This window comes from Apteryx mantelli, chromosome 2, assembly GCF_036417845.1.
Source record: "Apteryx mantelli isolate bAptMan1 chromosome 2, bAptMan1.hap1, whole genome shotgun sequence".
In the NCBI taxonomy this organism is placed as follows: Eukaryota; Metazoa; Chordata; class Aves; order Apterygiformes; family Apterygidae; genus Apteryx; species Apteryx mantelli.
This window is the reverse complement of record NC_089979.1, coordinates 73509415-73529028: the sequence shown is the minus strand read 5'-3', so window position 1 is coordinate 73529028 and position 19614 is coordinate 73509415.

Below are 19614 nucleotides of genomic sequence, written 5' to 3'. Positions count from 1 at the left end.
ATACCTAAGCTACTCTGACCAAGGCACCTAAGTTGCCTGCTGAGAAACAGGCAATATATTATTTGAAGTGCAGTGCTATACCAGTATAGACATGCCTGACTCTGTTTGCACTCACTATGCTGGGCAGCATAGATATACGCTAAACGTATTTACTTACAGGTCTTCTATAACAACATGGCATCTCTAGGAAATGCAAGTTAGAGGGTACATTAAAAACATTAATGATCTGGAAAGGGGTAAAATGATGTGGCAACCTACAGAAGGCATACTGTTATCTAGTTTAGCTCACTATAGAAGAGCCTCAGAGACACTGAAAAGAGACCCAACCTAAGCAGCTGAATGAACACCACAGTGGCCAAAGGGATTAACAGAAGGAAAACATAAATCTGTATGGAATATTTTGTGTTATTCACACAACCTACTGGGATCTTAATTGAGTGCAACTGCTTGGAAATAAAGATCCTGGCATTACTGTGGAAAGTTCAATGGACAGCAGTGTTCAGAAAGAGAACAAAATGCTAGTGGGAAAGAAAAATCGTACTGAAAATACTATAATTCCCACAGATCAGTTATCTGCTACATCTTGAACACTTTGTTCAGTTCTGGGAATTCCACTGCAAAATAGATATAGCAGACACAGAAGACATCTAGAGACAGGCAGTGAAAATGATTAGAGGTTCAGAAAGAAAATTTTCTGTATTGAGAGATTGGAAAGATTAGACCTGTTTAGGGATGGCATGAATAAGAGAGCATATGATAGAGCTTTATAAAAAATAACGAATGGTGAAAAGAAGATAAATCCTGCATTTCTAGTCACCCTTTTTCATAATTTAAGAGCAAGAGTTCATCCAGTGGAATTAAAATGATACAAATTTAAAACTGATGAAAGGAAATATTATTAAAGTGAAAGCATTCACTGTTACATGAGATGATAGGATTTAAAAAAAGGATTAGATTGTATAAAACATTTGTAAAGGGGTAGAAATATATTCACATTTCAATGTGTAAGCTAGCCATTAAGGCAGAGGTAGAAGGAGGGACAGGGAAAGGAGTGTTATCAGAAACTCCTCTTTGTGCTAATTATTGAATTTTTTGCAACTTCTTCTGAAGCATCCGTTGCTGGGGGGGGGAGGGGACTCTCCATTTGAAGGGGGGGAGATATGACAGTAGATGATGTTGGTTCTCATCGGATGTGCAAATTCACTTTCTCATCCAGGAGCGCTGAACTCTTGCCCTCCCCAACACACACACGTGTTTGTGCCCCTGTGAATGTCCTCTCCAATCACATAGCACTGAATGCTTCTCTTTCCACAGATCACCAAGGACTTCAGTGCTGGGAGACTGCAAACCCTTCTTAAACTCATTTGCAAATCTGGCCTAACGGCACTCAGGAAACTAAAGGCACATCCAGGTGACAGCATGGTTCTGTATATGCATAACCCATGCTCTAAGCCTGCCCAGCACCAGCTGAATCCAGCCTGAAAAACCTCTCAAATACAGAACTGCGCTGGAGCTAGTAAAATCTGCAATGCATAGAGTTTAAACTCTAGCTAGCTGAGAGTAGGGGTAGACCAAATGTTTGACTGTCAGTGTTTCTTCAAATAGATGTATACTTACTAGCTACAAACCAATAGAGCCTAGGTGCTTTGGAGACAGAATGTTTTTATTACTTTCATATGTTATGATTCCCTAGTCCATGAGTCACTTCTGAAAATTTCACCTCAAACTCTGCAGTCATTAGTCATACAAAAGTATCACTAAAGATATTAGCAATTTTTTTACCATAATAAATTAGATTTACTCATTTTACTTACACGTTTTTCGTATAATGAGAATTCAGTACAGCAACACACTAACCGTGCCTGGCAAAAAAAGCAGGAACTTAATACATCTTTGGAAAGATGATAATGTGGCAAGATCACACATATCCCAAGATTTCAGACAGCTGAAAACTACTTATGCCTCACACAGCCATTACTTATAATATCAACTTGAATCATACTTAAATTTAATGGTGAATTAATGATGCCAGTACTGCAGAGCACTACACCTGTCACCTTCTTACTCTCTTATAAGCTACCTCATCCAAACCAGTCCTCAGACTGAGGCTATCTGTTCAGTACACAAGGATCACCATTTTTTCCATGCTATTTGTGCATTAAACCAGCCTCAGCTTGTTAAAATAGATTGACCCACCTGTACTACCCTTTAGCACATTCAAAATGTGCCCATCTTTTCTTAACTCACATAAAAAAGCAATTACTGGCTCACAGCTGGAGTCTGTACACTAATTCGGCACCAGCAATGGCTGTTTCCTTTGCATTTCTCATCCATATCATGAAAAATGATGGTACAGCTAAAGCAACTGCAGAAGGGTGTAGCAATTCAGTAGTCGTTTGCCATCAACACTATCCATATAATTTTTTTTTAAACCATGTTGAATTTCCATTAAAATGTGCATGAAACATAAAAAAGACAAAAACCCCAAACAGGAATAAAAGTAAGGAAAAAAATACCCATCTAATGGAAGCTCAACTTTTCCCTAGGATGTGATTCTATATCTATCAGTGGCATGAAATTTGTAGAATTCACATTATGTGCTAATGTGTTAATTTTCTTTAGGTATACTAGTTCCCAAAGGAAGTATGTATGCTCTGTGGTACAAAGGGAGTTGCTAGGGTAATGTTAATTACATTGTTAAAGAGCATCAAAAAGGCCTAATGCTTACAGCCTGCCTAATCACAGTCTGCTTTTTCTTGAGGTTTAAAAAAACATTAAAAAAACCATACATTACATTTTTTAGGTTTAAAAAAACCAAATCCCAAAAACTAAACCAAAGTCACTTTAGCTTTTCTTGTCAACTTCCTCTTAATTCTGGATTTATTCTTTTCTTGTTCATTTGTTAACTACACATCAAGCAGTTAATGAGGCATATAGTAAGAAAGCCATTGCAAGCAGAAAGATGTTGAATAAATGTCCCTGCATCACTAAGATCTGTAAGCCCCAATAGTAATTTCAGTATCTGAATCAATGACTTGTGATTAGTTAATAATTACTGTTTGAAGACCTGTTTTGCAATATAATACCTTTAACTCTTGCATTAAATGTTGCTGAATTTCTGAAAAAAAAAACCAAACCCTTAAATATTCTTGTGGGAAAAGTCAATTGGAGAGCCAAAATAAAAAGTGCTTTTGAAGGGAAGCAGTGACTCCCTGATCTGAAGCGGAGAATGGGAAGAGTTTCAGAAAGCTAGGCTTCAGTTATGAAAACAAAACAAAATTTTGAACTATTATTTTTCTATGAAAGAAGTAAGCTGATGTAGTCTAGCTTTAATTTGGAGTCTTCCTTTATTACACTTTTTATCTTTTCAAGATTTACCTGATAAGCACAAAACAATTGTGTTTTTTTTCTATAATCAATAAAAGACTTTGTTAAGTTTGTTTTGGAGTCTTCACTCTCCTATTTTACAGCCATTGTGGCGATCGTAGTATAAATCTACTTTTAGACTATAGATAGTCTTTACTTTTCAACTCGTCTGTAATGACAAGGATTGTATTTAGAATTGTAAATCACACTGTAAACTTGTATGGGCTCTTTTTCTTCCCTTTTTGTTCTTTTTCACTTCTTAATTTTTTTTTTATTACATTGCAGGCATAAGAAGGTGAAGATATATTACTGAGTGTGGAATTCCTACAGAATCATAGATACTGAACACAGAAGTTGCATTATAGAACAGGATTTCCAAAATCTGCTGTCTGTATCACTTATGATATACAAGCTATACTATAGTAATGCACAAAAAAGACAGTCAAACCTGGTGCTATCTTTTCCCTGGAGGAAATACACAATAACTTTTTGGAAGAGAATAATGTGCAAACAGTCAAATACCTCCTTCTGGGGCCTAGTGCCGTTGCCATGGGGGGCAATTCTATTGGTGGTACTCTACCAAATAAAATTCAGGTAGCCCTGGTAGAAGAGCAAGACCTCTTGAAAAAGTGATAACTGCTTTGCCAAATAAAATTTATTTTGGAAAGGATACCACTGAGTATAAACAGGGCATGGAGTGACTTTCTTTAAGTGGGTCAAAAACATGGAATTTACCTTTATGGGACATGCGGACTTTTGGTTTGGGGTTGAATGTTGTATAGTTTCACTTGTTGATTATCTGGAACTGCTGGTAGTACTGTAGAGAATGACATTGCATATTGCACCAAAACAGTGACAAACTATCTGTTTCAATGCAAGTATGACTAGCTTCATCTAGAAAATAAGTAGTTTTAAACTGTACCAAGTAATGCCTGACCCTATTTGAGGGAAAAAAAAAGTATACAAATAACACAAAATATTCTGAAAACTCTATTTTTATAATGATGCCTAATCTTAAAACATAACTCAGCGTCTGACATCACCTTATGATTTTCATGTTTGAGTGGCTGGTCAAACAGAGAAGATTCTTTTATACAATTTCATGGCACTTCTAAGCTTAGGTGTAATGTGGTAGCTTTTTATTACTTGACCAGTTCTGAAGTTTCAGGGAACATTTCAGTCATCAGTGGGAAAAACCCCATTGATGTGGATGAAGCTAGGGTAGAGGGATCCCTGAAGGGTAAAGGTTGGTGACCCAGACCCCACAGAGTTTTACAATGAAGACTTAAAGAATGCATGACTTACTTAGCAGCTACCAGTCCCTACAACTTTAATTTGGACTGCCTCCTGTCATCACATTGATTTCACCCATGTCAATACTGGATAAGACTGTGGCAAGTTGCTAGCATATGTCCTACCAAGCTGTATCTGAAAGCCTGCTGGGCTCTCAGCAAGCAACAAGTTTCCCCACACTTACAGTAAGCACAGCTAGCATTTTCAACCCTGTTGATCAAGGAACTACCTGATGGCAGGAAAACACATTTTAGCCTCTATACATTACTTATTTCAGCTTTGTACTGTAACCCAATTGTGTTCAAAATGATGCTGACACCCTGAAAGAGAAGGAAAAGAAGAGAGAGGAGATAGGAGGAGGGACAAAAATTGGAAGGGGGCACACAAGCTTCTGGCCTGGAGGAAATGTGGATTTCTAGTACAGAGTCCCACAGAGCAGCACAGATCTGGCATGACGGAGAAAAGGAAAACCATGGGTTAAGCAAAGGGGGAAAAGGCCAAAAGAACCATTGTACAGAGAGGGGGGAAAGGAAGGAGCGAACAGAACTGGGTGGCAGACTGGTAGGAGAAGCCCTGCAGGGTGGACCAATAGTGCAGAGCCTTTGGGTGCAGGCTAAGCTTTCGGGGGAAACAATGAGGAATGTGGCATGAAAAGACCACCTCTAAGGAGTGTGAGACTAGCCTACTCTGGCATGAGAGAATGGGACACCTGCCACGGATAGCAGAAAGAAAGCTGGGAACATGCAGGGCATGTGAGGCAAATGAGGGTTGCAAGCATCTGAAAGCAGAGGTGACACACGGAACATCTGTGGGGAGATGAGTGGATGCGAGGAGCCTTGTCTACCTCAGATACTGCAAGGCAAATGAAGATAACAATAGTGATTGTAATGACAGTGTCACTTTTTGCATTTGGGGACTATTGCATATTAGTGTGAGATGGGTGGTGTGATAGCTTTACCTGATGATACTTCATCGAAAGCCTCCTCAAACTGTGTGGGAGAAAAGCTGAGAAGGATCTCAGGGCCTGACCAAAATGAGTCTTCAGTGCTGTCTCACTCAACCCTCCAGCACTTAACTCTTACGCCTCAGCTGTAGGGACAGTATCCCTCCCCTACCTTGCACTTACCTTATACTATAAGGTAGTATCCCTACCTTGCTCAGGTACCCCTGAATAAGGGTCCTATGATCTTGATACAAAGTTTGGGCGCCTCAGAATACAACTGAAAACACCCAGTATGGTTAGCAGGTTGTTGTTTTTACAAAAATATGGGTTTTTTTACACAATAAAACTCGAAAACAATGTATTATGGTATGTATTTGGACATTATGACATAGACATGATTGATTTTTCCAGTTGTGTTCCCATGATGTTTGCCATCATGTCCCAACTTTTTGAAAAATATATAGTAAAACCACTGCCTAATCGAAAGGAAGCAAAACTAATCAAACTAGCATTATACAAAGTAGCTTGACACTTAAAGGGTTAATGCATTCTATTTCTAATTTTTAAAGCACTCTCATCCCTGATATGTTTTATGTATTCCTGGCCATTGCTCAAATACTAAAAATCACTGAATGCAAGTTTTGGTATTATTAATGTGATATCTGCCCAAATAACAAAAATAGAAATACAAGTCTCTCTTACACCATTTTTATCCTGTGTTATAGGAGACATAGTACTTGTCTGTTTATAGTTCTAAAGTATTACTTCTGGTAAGTATTTATGCAAATGATGAACTTTCTGAAGACAACCAAGTCATCAGATGGATGCAACAAAGTGAGCCTCCTTTTAAATGAAGAAGATTTAAAAATGGAGTAGGAATAAGTCTTCATTCATTTGTACATATTTATGTAAAATATCACTCCATCAAGTTTATAGAAGTTTTTAAGATGTTGGTTTAGAATACTGACAACCTGGAAACCTGATTCAGTATCATTTTAAGGAAAATTCCACACTTTGGTAAGACAGGAAGAAATTGCCTTCAGGTGATACATTTTTACATTTTAAAGGACAGTTCTTCTCTTTGAAAGCAGCTTAGAGGTTTGAAATACTGGAAATAGTCCCAGAGGAGATTAACCGACAGTACGCAGGTGAAAGGGTCAATTATACAAAATAGCTGATTCAAACACATGGTTTCACAGCTTTATTATGTGGACAGAGTAGTAAAGAAGTTTATCGGATCCTGTAGATGCCATCAGGCACTTTGGCCTTACCAGAAATGTGTTGTCATCACACTTCAAAGATTTTCTGTAGTGATTATTAGTATATAGTATAATTACAATGACAGTTCTTTGTTGCAATGGATAATCAAAATGAATATTTTTCCTCTGTTTTTTCCCTATGCTTATGAACACATCAGTAAGGGATTTAAATATTTTAAGAGTCAGTAGAGTTAACAGTAAAGGTGACTTATACTGCAGTTCATCGTACTTAAATTTTTTTTTTATACCCTGCAAGTGTTTACTTATCTGCTGCTAAACTCAGCAAGCTGGATACCTAGTGGAGAGGGAATGAAATAGGGCCTTCCAAATCTCTTTGCAGATAATACAGAAGATGTGGCACGCATTTCTATAGGTATGTGTGTGGCTGGTTTTTGGCAAAGTGATGAAGTGGCATTTCAAGAGCATTGCTGGTGAGTGCTATAGAGCTGCAATTATACATACCCATCTGTGCACTTTTATAGGCATCATTACAGATCAGGTTGATTCACACACTTCCCGAGATTGCCCATCCAGGCAGGATAACCAAAAGAGCATAGTTTGCTCATTTTCCTCTGCACACCTGCAGTATTATGCCTACAAAATGAAACATGCAGCATCTTATTCAAAATACATGCTGAAAACCAGGTCCTCTATTACAATGAAAACTGTCAGAATCTGGAAATGTTTCTAATGTGCAGCTGGTGCAATCAGCTGGAAAATTTTCTAGAACCGTAGCTGAAAATGCTACCGTGTTTTGTCTCTATATAAGCAGCATTGAATAGTCCTCGCCTGACTGGCCTCTGGTAAGGCTACACAGCGTGTTGTTGCCACCTAGAGTCAGCTCATCAAAACAGAAATCCTTTTCCTCCACTTCAAGAAAAAGGAATCCGTTCTTGAACATACCCAAACACACCCCTTCCTGTCACTTAGGGCCAGTCTTTTCGCTAGAACAATCAAAGGCGTGTTTCCAACAGGTTAACTCCCTCGGGGTGAATCCTTGGAGAAGGGAAGGCAGCCTGTAGCCTTGTTTTCATGAGGGCTTGCGAAAGGACTGCTTTCCCTCATTAGCTGTTGACCCTATTTCGGTGGTGGAAGCACAACCCTAGCCTCTTCCGCTAAACCAGCTAACGCAGGAGCGGCAAATGACATGATTTATGTGTTGTTGCTTTGGGTCACACAGAGATTTTGATATACAGCACAGAGGGCTAGGGAGGCTGGCTGCTGCTGTGCTAGCTCACGTGAAAATGAAAGTTGACACAAGATGTATTTCCCATGAAGACAAAACAGCCGCCTCAAGTTCAGCCACTTCTTTGCATAGGTGGGGTAGCCACTTCTACACTCGGCAGTAAAGCATTTGATCACTTCTGACATACGGTCAGTTTATCCACTTCTATTTTTTGTCTTATTTTATACTCAGAGTAATTGAAAAACAGTAGCTGAACAGAATATAGACTAAGACCCTGATATTGTTCTCACTGCTCTCTCTCACATCAGTTTTTAATAAAAATTTAGAAATGAATTATATTGAGCAAATAATACCTTGGGGAATTCTATAGCAACCACAACTGGTAAAATCTTCAGAAAAGAAAGAAAGAAAAAAAACCCACCCCAAACTCTTTAATATCCATTCTGAAGTGTGGCCATTCATATGGCAGAGAATAAAGGAGACTGGAGATACTTAGGCCCTTTTCACTGACTGCTTGGTCCCTCTCTCCTCCTATCCCTATCAGATTAGGAGCCCCTAACGTGAGCTTTTGTAATATGTAACTGCTCAACCAGACACTTCACAAAGATAACTGATTTGATTCAAAACTTGAGAAAGGTAAAATAAATGGACAGATAGGTAAACAGGGTGAAGTGGTTGTTGAAAAAGTTTGGAATTAATCTCAGGAGAAATCCAGATTTTCCAAATGCATGGGAAAAATATTTAAAATCTGTATTTGGAAACTGTGAATGGAAGGACGAAATCAAGAGCTTGTGAAAAATGTCAGTTCCATCAGTTTCTTCAGGCTGAATATGCTTTTCATAGTGGATTTAGAATTCTTCTAAAATAGATTTCCCTCTAGGATCACTTGTTTTTGACATTTATCATTCAAAAACATCAAGAATAATTTATAATATAAACACTCTGCTTTGCCTGTCAGTAAGAAATTTCTCAGTCTTCATGGCATATGTAGCTATGTGCTGAAATAAATGTGGTATTTTTAAATGTATATAATTCTGCTTTTTGCTGAGGGAAATTGCTGTTTTGGCTGGCCACTTAGATAGAGGGAAGACAAATGCTGGAAACCCTGGTCAGGCTCTCTCCTGACTTTTTTTCCCCTCTTCATTAAAGAAAATGACTCAAATTGAACAGCTAACAGTTGCTCTATCTTTGGATAAATAGCACTAACAAGATCTTCCTGAAAAAGGTATTACTTTCTTCATCCCTCAGAAAACAGCATAGTCCCTTTCTGAAGATGAGGAAATTAGATTTTTAGCCTGAGATACAGTTTACAGAATAATCTCTAAGTAAAGATCTTCACAAACAAATGACACATCCACACCTTGTTTGGGCAGCTTTGACATTTTAAACACTTGTGCCACATTAATTTCTCTTCTACTTTTGGGATACATATACTGAACTCTCATACCCAGGGAGATTCAGAGGGTGAGGAGGGGACACGATGAGCTTTTCAGTAATTCCTGTTAACCGTACGTGGTGACAGATCACAGCATTTACTTCACCACTATGTTTTTATTATTCTGCATAGGGCCAGCACGGAGAATTTCGAGATGATTTTCCCCTGACATAATTGGCACAACTCTCACTGAGGTAAGCGAGCCTCCTCCTGAAGGAATCGAGTGCTTGTCCTGGGCACGAACACTATCTTTTTAAAGCCAATGGGAGTGAAATTAGTTAAATGAAATGCTTTACAATAGCACAGTGGCTCAAAGATACGGCAAAGCCATTTCAGAGTTTAATTGGAAAGAAGCTTAAGTCATGCAAGAAATACAGTTTTCAGAAGGGCAGAACTGTAGGAATGGCTGGTACTGGAAACCATTCAAACTGTAATTCTGTAGCAAAAGCTACTAGACCAATTTACTGGAAGACTCTGGAATTTTCCAAATTAAATAATACTGTAGGTGGAAATCCAGATGTTATCCCCTGCATGCTACCAAAGCAAAATTTTTCAAAACATACATTTCAGTAGTTTGTAAAAGTTTAAATAAAAATAATTTTCTTTACAATCTACTTTATAAGCCTTCATTACCAAAATTGAAAAACCATGGAGCAATTCATAGCTGACTGGCTTGCTGAGAAAGATGGACCTTTGGCTCAGGTGTGCTCTTTAGAGTGTATTTAATCTGCCTCATAGGAAACGTGCAAGCAGCATCTGTTCTTTTTCAAATATATATGAACAAGTAAAACCAAAGCTCAAATCAATATCCAGTGTAGATCTCATTATATTTTAAGTAGTTCTAAGGAGAAATTACTCACAGACATTTATATCCAAAGCCTGAACTTCTCTGTGGAACACCCACATAAAGCAAGAAGGCATTATAGCTAATGAGAAGCCCAACATCAGTAAAAGCAACAGCTAACAGAGACCTCAGGTCCTTCCAGTCTGAAGGTACAAGAAGGAAAAGACTGACATGGAAAATGAACAGAGTGAATGGGAGGTTAATTTAAAAAAGGTGGGGAGAAGAAGATGACAGCTGCAGATTTGAAAGATTTGGAATCAGATGTGCAAAGCAAGACCGTTAGTCTCTGAAAAATATTTATGAAAACCCTCCTGCCAAGCCCTGACCACGGAATCATTCCCTCCCAGAAAAGACCATCAAGGCATGAAGTCTAATCAATGGCCACTTCTTTCTGAGCTCCTTTAGCTCTCAAGCTGTTAGGGGGGCAGACTTGTGCACAAATGAAACATAATCCTCATACCAGTAACTGTCTACTGGATGTTAACATATTTTAAAATCTTTGTTGCTATAAACTTGAGTGTTTTCTTAATACAATAATGCTTTGTGTCTGTCTCTGTCAACATCTGTGTCAACATCAGCTATTAATGGATTAATAAATAGATAGAAAGATATAAATGAATTAATATCCATTGGGTACTTTCAGCTAAGACTGATGGAGGAAGAGTGGTTTCAAAAATACTAAATTCCTACCAGTTTTGTGGAAATAAGTGGCTAAGCAAAGGCAAAATAATGCATTAATGCTCCCTGTGGAAAGAAAATGGTAGAAACTCACCCTTTATTAAATGGTTGATAATCTACCTGAACAAGAGCCATTAGTTCTGATTCTCATTGGACTACTTGCTATTTATTAGCTGCTCCACTTAGCACCTGCTGGGACAGCTGTAGTCAGACCTAAAACAAATAGTAAGAAGCAATGCAAAGTTAGCATCAACAAGTGCAAGGCTAGCATCTTGTTGGCTCCTCAGTGGTCATTTACCCTGTAGTTATCAGAGCACATAACCAAGGTAACAATAAGTTTTTTTGTTTTTTTTTTTACAGTGGATTTATCTTAGTTTTGCAACTCACCTGCTTGCTGGAGTAGATTTTCCTCCATAATTCCTCGAGTGAACAGATTATTAGAAGTGTCAGTCTTGGTCAATGTCACTGCCAGGGCCCTGAGTGCATCACTAGGCCTCACTGGCCCTGATTGGCCTCCCATGGGATCTCGCCCCATCCCTGGCCCAGGACCCCATTTCAGCTCAGCCTGGACCCAATCCCAACCCTGAACCATGGGCAACTGCCCAGCCTGGCCTCAGCCTGTCCATGCAGTGATGCCTGGGGTGGGGGCTGCCCCCGGCTGCCCTGTTCCCTCGCAGGGCAGTGGGTTGGGCTCTGGCTGTAACCCCCAGTTCCTGTGGCACCCTAAGAGCTATACTATAAAACTATCAGTGCTCTTCTCTGAACCATGCTGCATGATTTCCTTGTATCTGTGCTAGTCAGTCTGTTGTTCAGTTTCCTGAAGAAAGAAGAAGAAGAAGAAGAAGAAGAAGAAGAAGAAGAAGAAAAAGAAATAACAGAACCCACAGAACAAATTTATAATGTTTTTGTAAACCTTCTTCCATGTACCAGCAAGCTCATCATGACAAAAGAGCTTAGGAAAATTAGAGAAAAGGGGGTCTAAAGACAAGCAAATTGGCTAAAATGATATCCAGGCTCTACATCTTGTTGCCTGTCAGGTTAGGCTATGATGGCTAAGGAAATCACTGACCCCAGCCAGTCACCTGTTCAACTAAATCTGATAGCAACCATGAAGGAGAGCCCTTGGCCACTACAATCCACATCCTAGAGAACTGAATTAGCCACAGACAAATTCAGTTTATGTCAACATACTAGGCTAGTGACTGTGGTGTGGGCATACTGCCATTTCTGATGAGTCAATGATGGGGCAAAACCTGTGGCAAAGGGTGGGCAACTTGGCTTGGTAGCATCCTGAATCACATCAGCATGAACTCCCAGAGCTCAAGAATCAGGCCTCCTTGGACATAGCTTAATTTAATACCTTTGCATATTTGTCACTCCTTCCTCTTCTAAAAGGCCACAAAGTCGTCTCTGCCAAATCTGTATTCTAGTTCCATTACACTTAGATGAAATATATTTGTCACAGCTCTAGCAAAAACTTTCAGTTTTTCATTTCTCCTTTTTTCATTGCTCATCCTCCCACCACACGTCACCTGTTTCCTTAACCTCCCACTCAAGAAAACAGTGCTTCCCCTTTCCAGCTCTTATATGCATCAGCATGGTTACTGAAGGTTTTGCTGATGACAGCTCATGTGCAGAGGTCTGGGCTGGAGGAATGAGGGAGGTTGTGGGAAGTGATGTCTGGGAGAACCTGATATCCTACTGCTTTGAACAAAGTGGTTCCCAGGGACTTAGCGGGAACTCAGATGAGGATGCTCCCTTGTCTAGTTTTCCTGGTCTCTCCACTCCAGGCAGTCTGGGCCTCATCCTAGGATACCTCTCATAAAGTTGCTGCCTCAGTGGTGACTACACATCTGGTGCTTTACCACCCTTGTAGGGTCTTATTGCTCTCCATTTTGCTATTGCCTCCTCAATCTTGTTGTCTGCTGTGAGAGTGCAGCTCTTGGGTCTTGGGTGGTAGGTCCTTGCTTTGATGGATAAAGGAGCATGAAGGATCAACTATCATTATATAGAAGGAATGTAGACATAAGACTAAACTTATTTAAGCCCCAATAATGCTTTTAGTATAAAGTCTCTACCAAAATTTCCGATTTTGACTCCTGTTGGATGTCTCTGTTCAGGGCAGAAGAAATGAAAAGCTCATAAAATGTCCTTCCAGTCTGAAGAGGAAGAACCAAAGCAAACCTGAGCACAAAGTAACATTCTTTTCACTCCTGCAGGATGGTGTATAGTTACAAATGGCCATTTTCTTCAGCATCATTCATAGTGTGTTTCTTGTTCGTTGTTGTCCCTCCCTGGTGCAAGTAACAGGGAGTAAGAGAGAAAACAAAGATCCACAGAGCAGTCATGACAGGCCCAAACAGGTAGAGCTGGGGATTACCCAGAGCTGGGTGTGCTTTGCTAGAGGGGGAGTTTGGTTGAGATTAGAAGGGATCTAATGAGCTCTGTCCCCTGCTCCAGGCACAAGTCACTGAAGGACAAGCCATACAGATCAACTAAGGAAGGAGGCAGGTGAACTAAAGCAACAGCTGGCTATTTAAATAAAGCTGAGGTCTAGTAAGTGGACAAGGGGTCTTAGTTTGCTTCACTGAGCACTATAAATCAGTACTTTTTTAGTGCATAGGCAACGTGCGTGTATATCCAGTGCAATTAGCCCAACACCCTAGTCCTTGCGGCCATGATGGCTGAACTAACAGATCTTAGGGTAAAAGAGAGAGGCACTGACAATCTCTTTAGGCTCATCACTGAGCAGTCCTATTTCCAGGCTCCTAGCCCCTGTGCTGCTGAGGTGGAGGAAAGCCGTGTGGCAGTAAGTCTTACACTGGGGAAGGCAGAAATGACCCCACAGCTTGAGGCCACATATGCTTTTGCTCTTCAGATCCTATTTTTCAGGAAGATACAGGATGAGACAGTGGTAGTGGGACACTGATGCATACATCATGATGCATACAACCATGTGGTTTTGTGATACTGGGTAGGGCTGCATGCTGATCAGACTCCTGGATGCAATACCTGCTGGGTGGATGGCATGGGATATTTGGGCAGGCTTTTGGGGAAGCCTTGAGGGAGCCTTTGGGTACAGTGGATGGGGTAATGCCATCAGGAAGGCAGCAGAGAGCTTCTGGAGGCAAAATGCTTGCAGTTGGGTAGTAAGACAGAGGCCAGGAGCTCTGTGGTAGCTTCAGTTGGAAGACCTCCAGCATGATGAGCATGGCTGAACTGGGAGAAACAGACACAAATTCTCAGTGAGTGAGTAAGTAATGATGTGAAGGCAAAGAATTTGGACTTGTTAGAATATGGGAAAACTTTCAGCACTTATGCAGTTTGGATTCAGGTAAACTAAAACGAAATCAGTCTGATGGCACTTAAAAAGATATTAGGAGATATTTTAAACAGAAGGAGGGGGAAACTGGCAAGTGCTAAAGCACACATGATTCAGGATGGCACAGACTTAAAGGAGGAAGTCAGGAAAACTGTATCCACCAGTGAAGAACAGGGCACAGTTTGGTGAAATTTACGTAAGAAAAAATGAAGAATAGTCAAAACAAACAGAATCCCATGTAACTAGAGTGGAGAGAAAAAAACAAAACAACATGTAAGTGCTTCTTTACGATTGCTAGAAGTCTAATAAACAAGATGGGTAAGCAAGAATGCCTGACTTCACATGGGGACATTCTTATAGTACTTGTATCAGAAACTTGATAGATAGAAGGCAATTGATCAGACACTGTAATGCCAGGATACAAAGTATAGAGAAGAGACGGAAGAGGCAACACCAGTAGTGAAGTGATAATATATATTAGAGAAAGCTTAATGTCAAATCCAAATAACCAGCCAATTGTGTTTACAAGCAACACAGAATCCATCTAGATTGACATTCCAGGCCAAAATAAGAAACATACAATATTAGGATTAGACAAATATCTGTATCTATTACATGTGGAGGGAGATCAGAGGACCTGCAAGGGCAAGAAATGTAACAGTAACAGGAAAGGTCAGTTCCCCATGTGCATACTGGGCAAATGTCACATCAGAGATTGATGCTGAGAAAAAAGATCAGTGTTGCTTTAAGAAGGTGCCCACAAAAGAAGACGATGCTGTTACCTTTGCCCTGAGCAACAGGCAGGACCTCCTTCAAAATGCTACTGCTCAAGAGATATTTTGTAACAGTGATCACACTTAGATCCAACATTGTTGCCTAAGGAACAAAAGCCAACAGATCAACTACAATGGGCCTATATAGGAACAAGGAAGTTTGTTAAAAAGAAACTAAAAGGGATGCCTAAAAGCTAAAATGTTTGCATGGTGACTATTTAAACATAACATGTTGGAGCACATTTGCTCTAAAATGCTTTTGTACGAACAAAGACTTTGGAAAGACCAAAAGAAAAGCTGACATGGCTAACAGCAGGATAAAGGAATTAGCCAAATGATCATGGGGGACAATAAATGAAAGAAGAGAGGGTGATGAAGGTCAAAGGACCAGAAATGTACAGGTGCACCCCCAACAGCTCCTGAAGGCATCCCAGTGCCCAGTGGTGCTGTGCTGGGAGGCCTGACAGAAGAAGGGAATAGAAATAGGCCTCTTAGTCACCAAGATCCCCCCGCCTCTGCCAGCAAGCTTCCTCTTTCTGCTGCTGTGGATGGTGGAGGGAAGTTGATAAGGGAGTCCCATGACTCAGTGGGACCTCAGATGGGGAAGGTATAGACAAAAATCACCAGAAGAGATTCTGTAGGAGACAGAAGAGGGGCTGCAGTCTGATGCAGTTGATCTGGTGAGTGGTTGGTCCTCAGTTGCCACACAAGGGCCAGGGGACCCTGTGCACCCTGCTGTTAGCACCCCCATGCTCCTGTCCAGGAAGCTCCCCTGACCTATGTCCCTGGTGGGTCATGGGATCATCTAGGAGTACAGAGTGGCCCACAGGGGGTTATTCACCCTCTTCCAACTGTAAGAAGTCCCACTAGCATGTTTGTTCAAGAGACATACGGGCAAGAGAAAGGAGAGATGGGAGCACCAGTGCAAAGAAGTATTTCCACAGCATGATTTGCAGGCTGACCAGCTGGATGTTATAGCTCTGCTAAAACAGTGCATGGCAGGGAGTGGTAAGGAGATGCAAAGTCAAAGAAGGATCTCCACCGGGCCAGAGATGCAGGGGTACTACTCTTGCACAAGACTCACTAGAGACAGCAAGCAGTAATCTGCTTCTTACCTCCTGGAGCAGGCAGCATGGACCACCCCATGTGGAGGATGAGCAGAGTAGGGTCCACTCAAAATCTGCAAATCATGGTCCCAGGTGTCCCTGGTCCTGGTGATGCCAGCTCTATCAGGCACACTGGATATAAAAGAAGAACCAGGGTATTCCAACCCACACCTCCAGCAGACGCTGCAGTGTGAATGCAGCATCTTGGCCTGCTCGGTCACCTGTATGTCTCACTGGCTGCTGCTGGAGACAAGATGATGGACTAGATGGATCTTTGGTGCAGCCTTTCTTCAGTTCTTACAGCTGTATGTATAGACATGGGATAAATTCTTGCTCCTATTTACTTAAAGACAATTTCTAAACTCTCAGGACAACATTTACTAAAGAGGCTTCTTATTTTGGATGCTTCCATTTTGGGTCACATTTCAACTTCTGCATGAATATACTTAACCACAGCTTTGACAAACAGCACTATTACATCTCAAACTGCACATCCTAATGTCCAGACATTTCAGAGGAGTGGCCATTTGTGTATAATTAATTTGGTGTTGTTTATTAAATTGGCAGCAGAAGGGAGTCTGTAGGGCAAAGCTCTGAGCTGCATAGCAGGTCACATTTGCAGTGTTAGTTTCTCAGTATTCCTGGACTGCCACCGACTTAACAGCAGAAGCAGACTCTGAACCAACATCTGCCATGAAAGGGTAAGGAAGAGAACTTTGTCCTTAAACTTTTGTTAACTCCAGTTAATGAGTAATCTACATACCTCTCAGCTACAATCTGGAAACCGTCAGTTGCTTTTAATTGTTGATGCGGTGAGCATCAAGGTCCTAGTATGACAGGAAAGGAAATGCAGTGACTGTGGCTCTGCTGGGCCTCTCAAAATATATGACTATGTATTTGTTGCTGTGGGATCTTCTGTGACTGTTCGTTCAACTGACAGTGCCTGTGATCTGACATTACACATAATACATTATTTAAGAAACAGTTGTCTACTGAAACAAAACAAAAGCCTCCCTGCTTTTACCAGTTGAACTGATACAGACAGTTTTTATTGCTGCACAGGAGGTTAATAAAGTAAATAAATAAATAGATAAGTTAAAAACTCTTCTATCGTCCTAAAATAATAGGCATAAAGCACGTGGATGAAACTAATCCAAACAGAAACCTGAACACTGTGCAACAATATATCTTTGACTATCATTTCCCAATACAGAAAAATCTGTGCCATGCCAGAATTGCTATTTTATTGCCTCTGCCTTAAACTTTGGTGCTTTATTGCGGAGAGCTCTGCAGTCTGAAGAGCTAAGCTTTTTTTTTTTTTTTAATATAAATTCGGGAATATCCAACATATTCACCTCTTAGAAAGAATACACTGTGCTTTCTGATGAACACAGGAGCTCAAGGGCAAACACATGAAATAAGAGGGAATCTGAGATGTCTTTGGCAACTACACATTGGAATAAAAAATAAGTGAACTGCTACCTGAATATCTAAGGGTGCCAGTACTGACCTGCTTTGATGGAAAAGGACATGATTCCATGAGCAGCACTCTCAAGACTCTATCAACACTGGAAAAATATACAGTCTTGACTTTTTAACCTTCTCCCATGAATCCATCCCACATCCTTGTGCTTTTAGCCTCATTTTCCACAGAGAATGAAATTTCTGTGATCATTCCATCTGTCTGCCTATCAGCCAGTAAGCACTGAACCTGCTTTCTTTCAATTTGACAGAGGGATAGGGGCTCAGAGAGAATTAAGTCCCTATGAGATTCATGAAAATCAGCAGCTGGGTCGAAGACAGAGACCTAAATGAGTGGCCTTGCTAGGAGAGAGGTAGGCAGAACTTGGCTGCTCTGCACGCTACTTGCTAATGTCAGTCATCACGTGTGCAGCTCTGGCCTCACCGCAGCACACGGTGTCTCTTGCTAAGTGAGATAGAGGGCTTACGGTTGCTGTAGTGAGTGATACAGTGAAGGAAGGAGAGCAAGAGGGAATAGGACACATCCACATCAGTTCCACAGAACAGTGTGTTTAATGATAAACTTCCAGTTACTCATGCAGTTCCTGCGATTTCTAAAGGGCCCTGCAAAGATGCAGATTCATTTCTCACACCGAAGCTGGACAAGCAATCACAGCCTCCTCCTCACTCCCACCCCTAACCCAGTCCTGCTGACCTCCCTTTGCTTCCACTCAGGAGTGGAAGGAAACTCAGAGCAGCTTCCAGGATCCTGGAGACAGGAAATAGACTTGCTCTTTGAAACCATATAAAAAAGCACCAAGAGTTAGGGTGGAAAGTACAGCAAAGTTCAGAGTTTCCCTAGAGAAAAATCCCAACCAGGGAAAGTTTAGAAGCAGAATGATTTCTCCTCCCCCTGCAAAGGGAGTTTCAGTTTCCATTTTTCTTATCTTGCTTTCTTGCCTCACATATTTTGCTGTGGAACAGCAGCTGAGCTTGCAAATACTTCTGGAGGAAAAGGGCTGTTTTGCTTGAAGCTATGCCTGTCCTAGAGGGAAAAAACATGTGTTTGAAGCTTGTTAACTCCTGTGTTTAAACTAAGTGAGGAGGAATGTTTTTTAACATCCTCTTGACAAGTGTGTATGGTGCATACATTTTCCAAATCAAGCTGAAGAATGCCGCTTTATGAACAGCTATTTTTCCACTTTTCTGTGGGCAATCTTATGACATCAGACTTGAGCATGCTTCAGCCCCCTCTAGCCTATATCCAGCCAGCCCATTTGGGGAAAGATTACTGTGGGTTGGTCCACAGTCGGAGTAGTAGTTTACTGTGCGTTTGTCACTGTGGGTTTCCTGACAAGCCAAGGGGAGGTACAGGATGTTTTTGCCACTTGATCGTTTATGAAGGGTAAATGTGTAGCTCTGCAGGACTTGTAGTCACAGGGATGAAAGCTGAGTGCCCTTCTCAGAGGTAGGCTTGGTGTGCGACTGGCTCATGGGGGCAAGAGAGCTATCATTTCAGTGAAGAACAGATGTGAAATATATTAACTGGAGCCCTCTTCTCTCCAAGATTTCCTTCAGCAAAATGCGCTCACTTCTGTCTTCTCTGCAAGGACTCTATTATCATCTCACGCAGGAGAAAGCAGCAAGAGTTCAGATTTTCTCTCCCTCTAGAGAGCTCCACTGGGATTTACTTTTTACTGGTACCTATCTTCTAGGTAATGGATTAAGGTATTTGAAACTGGAAACAGGAAAACATGTACAGAAAAATAAAGCTCAGAGCCTGTTATATTTACTACATCTGTCAATGAAGATAGAAGCAAAAAGCTTTAAAAATACATAGGCTATTTCAACAGTGAGGTTCCTGGTGAAATTGCTGTCTGACTTCCCTCACAGCACAGACTGGAGTTTCCGAAGGCATTACCCACCTGCTGAGCTTACTGGGCTGAGA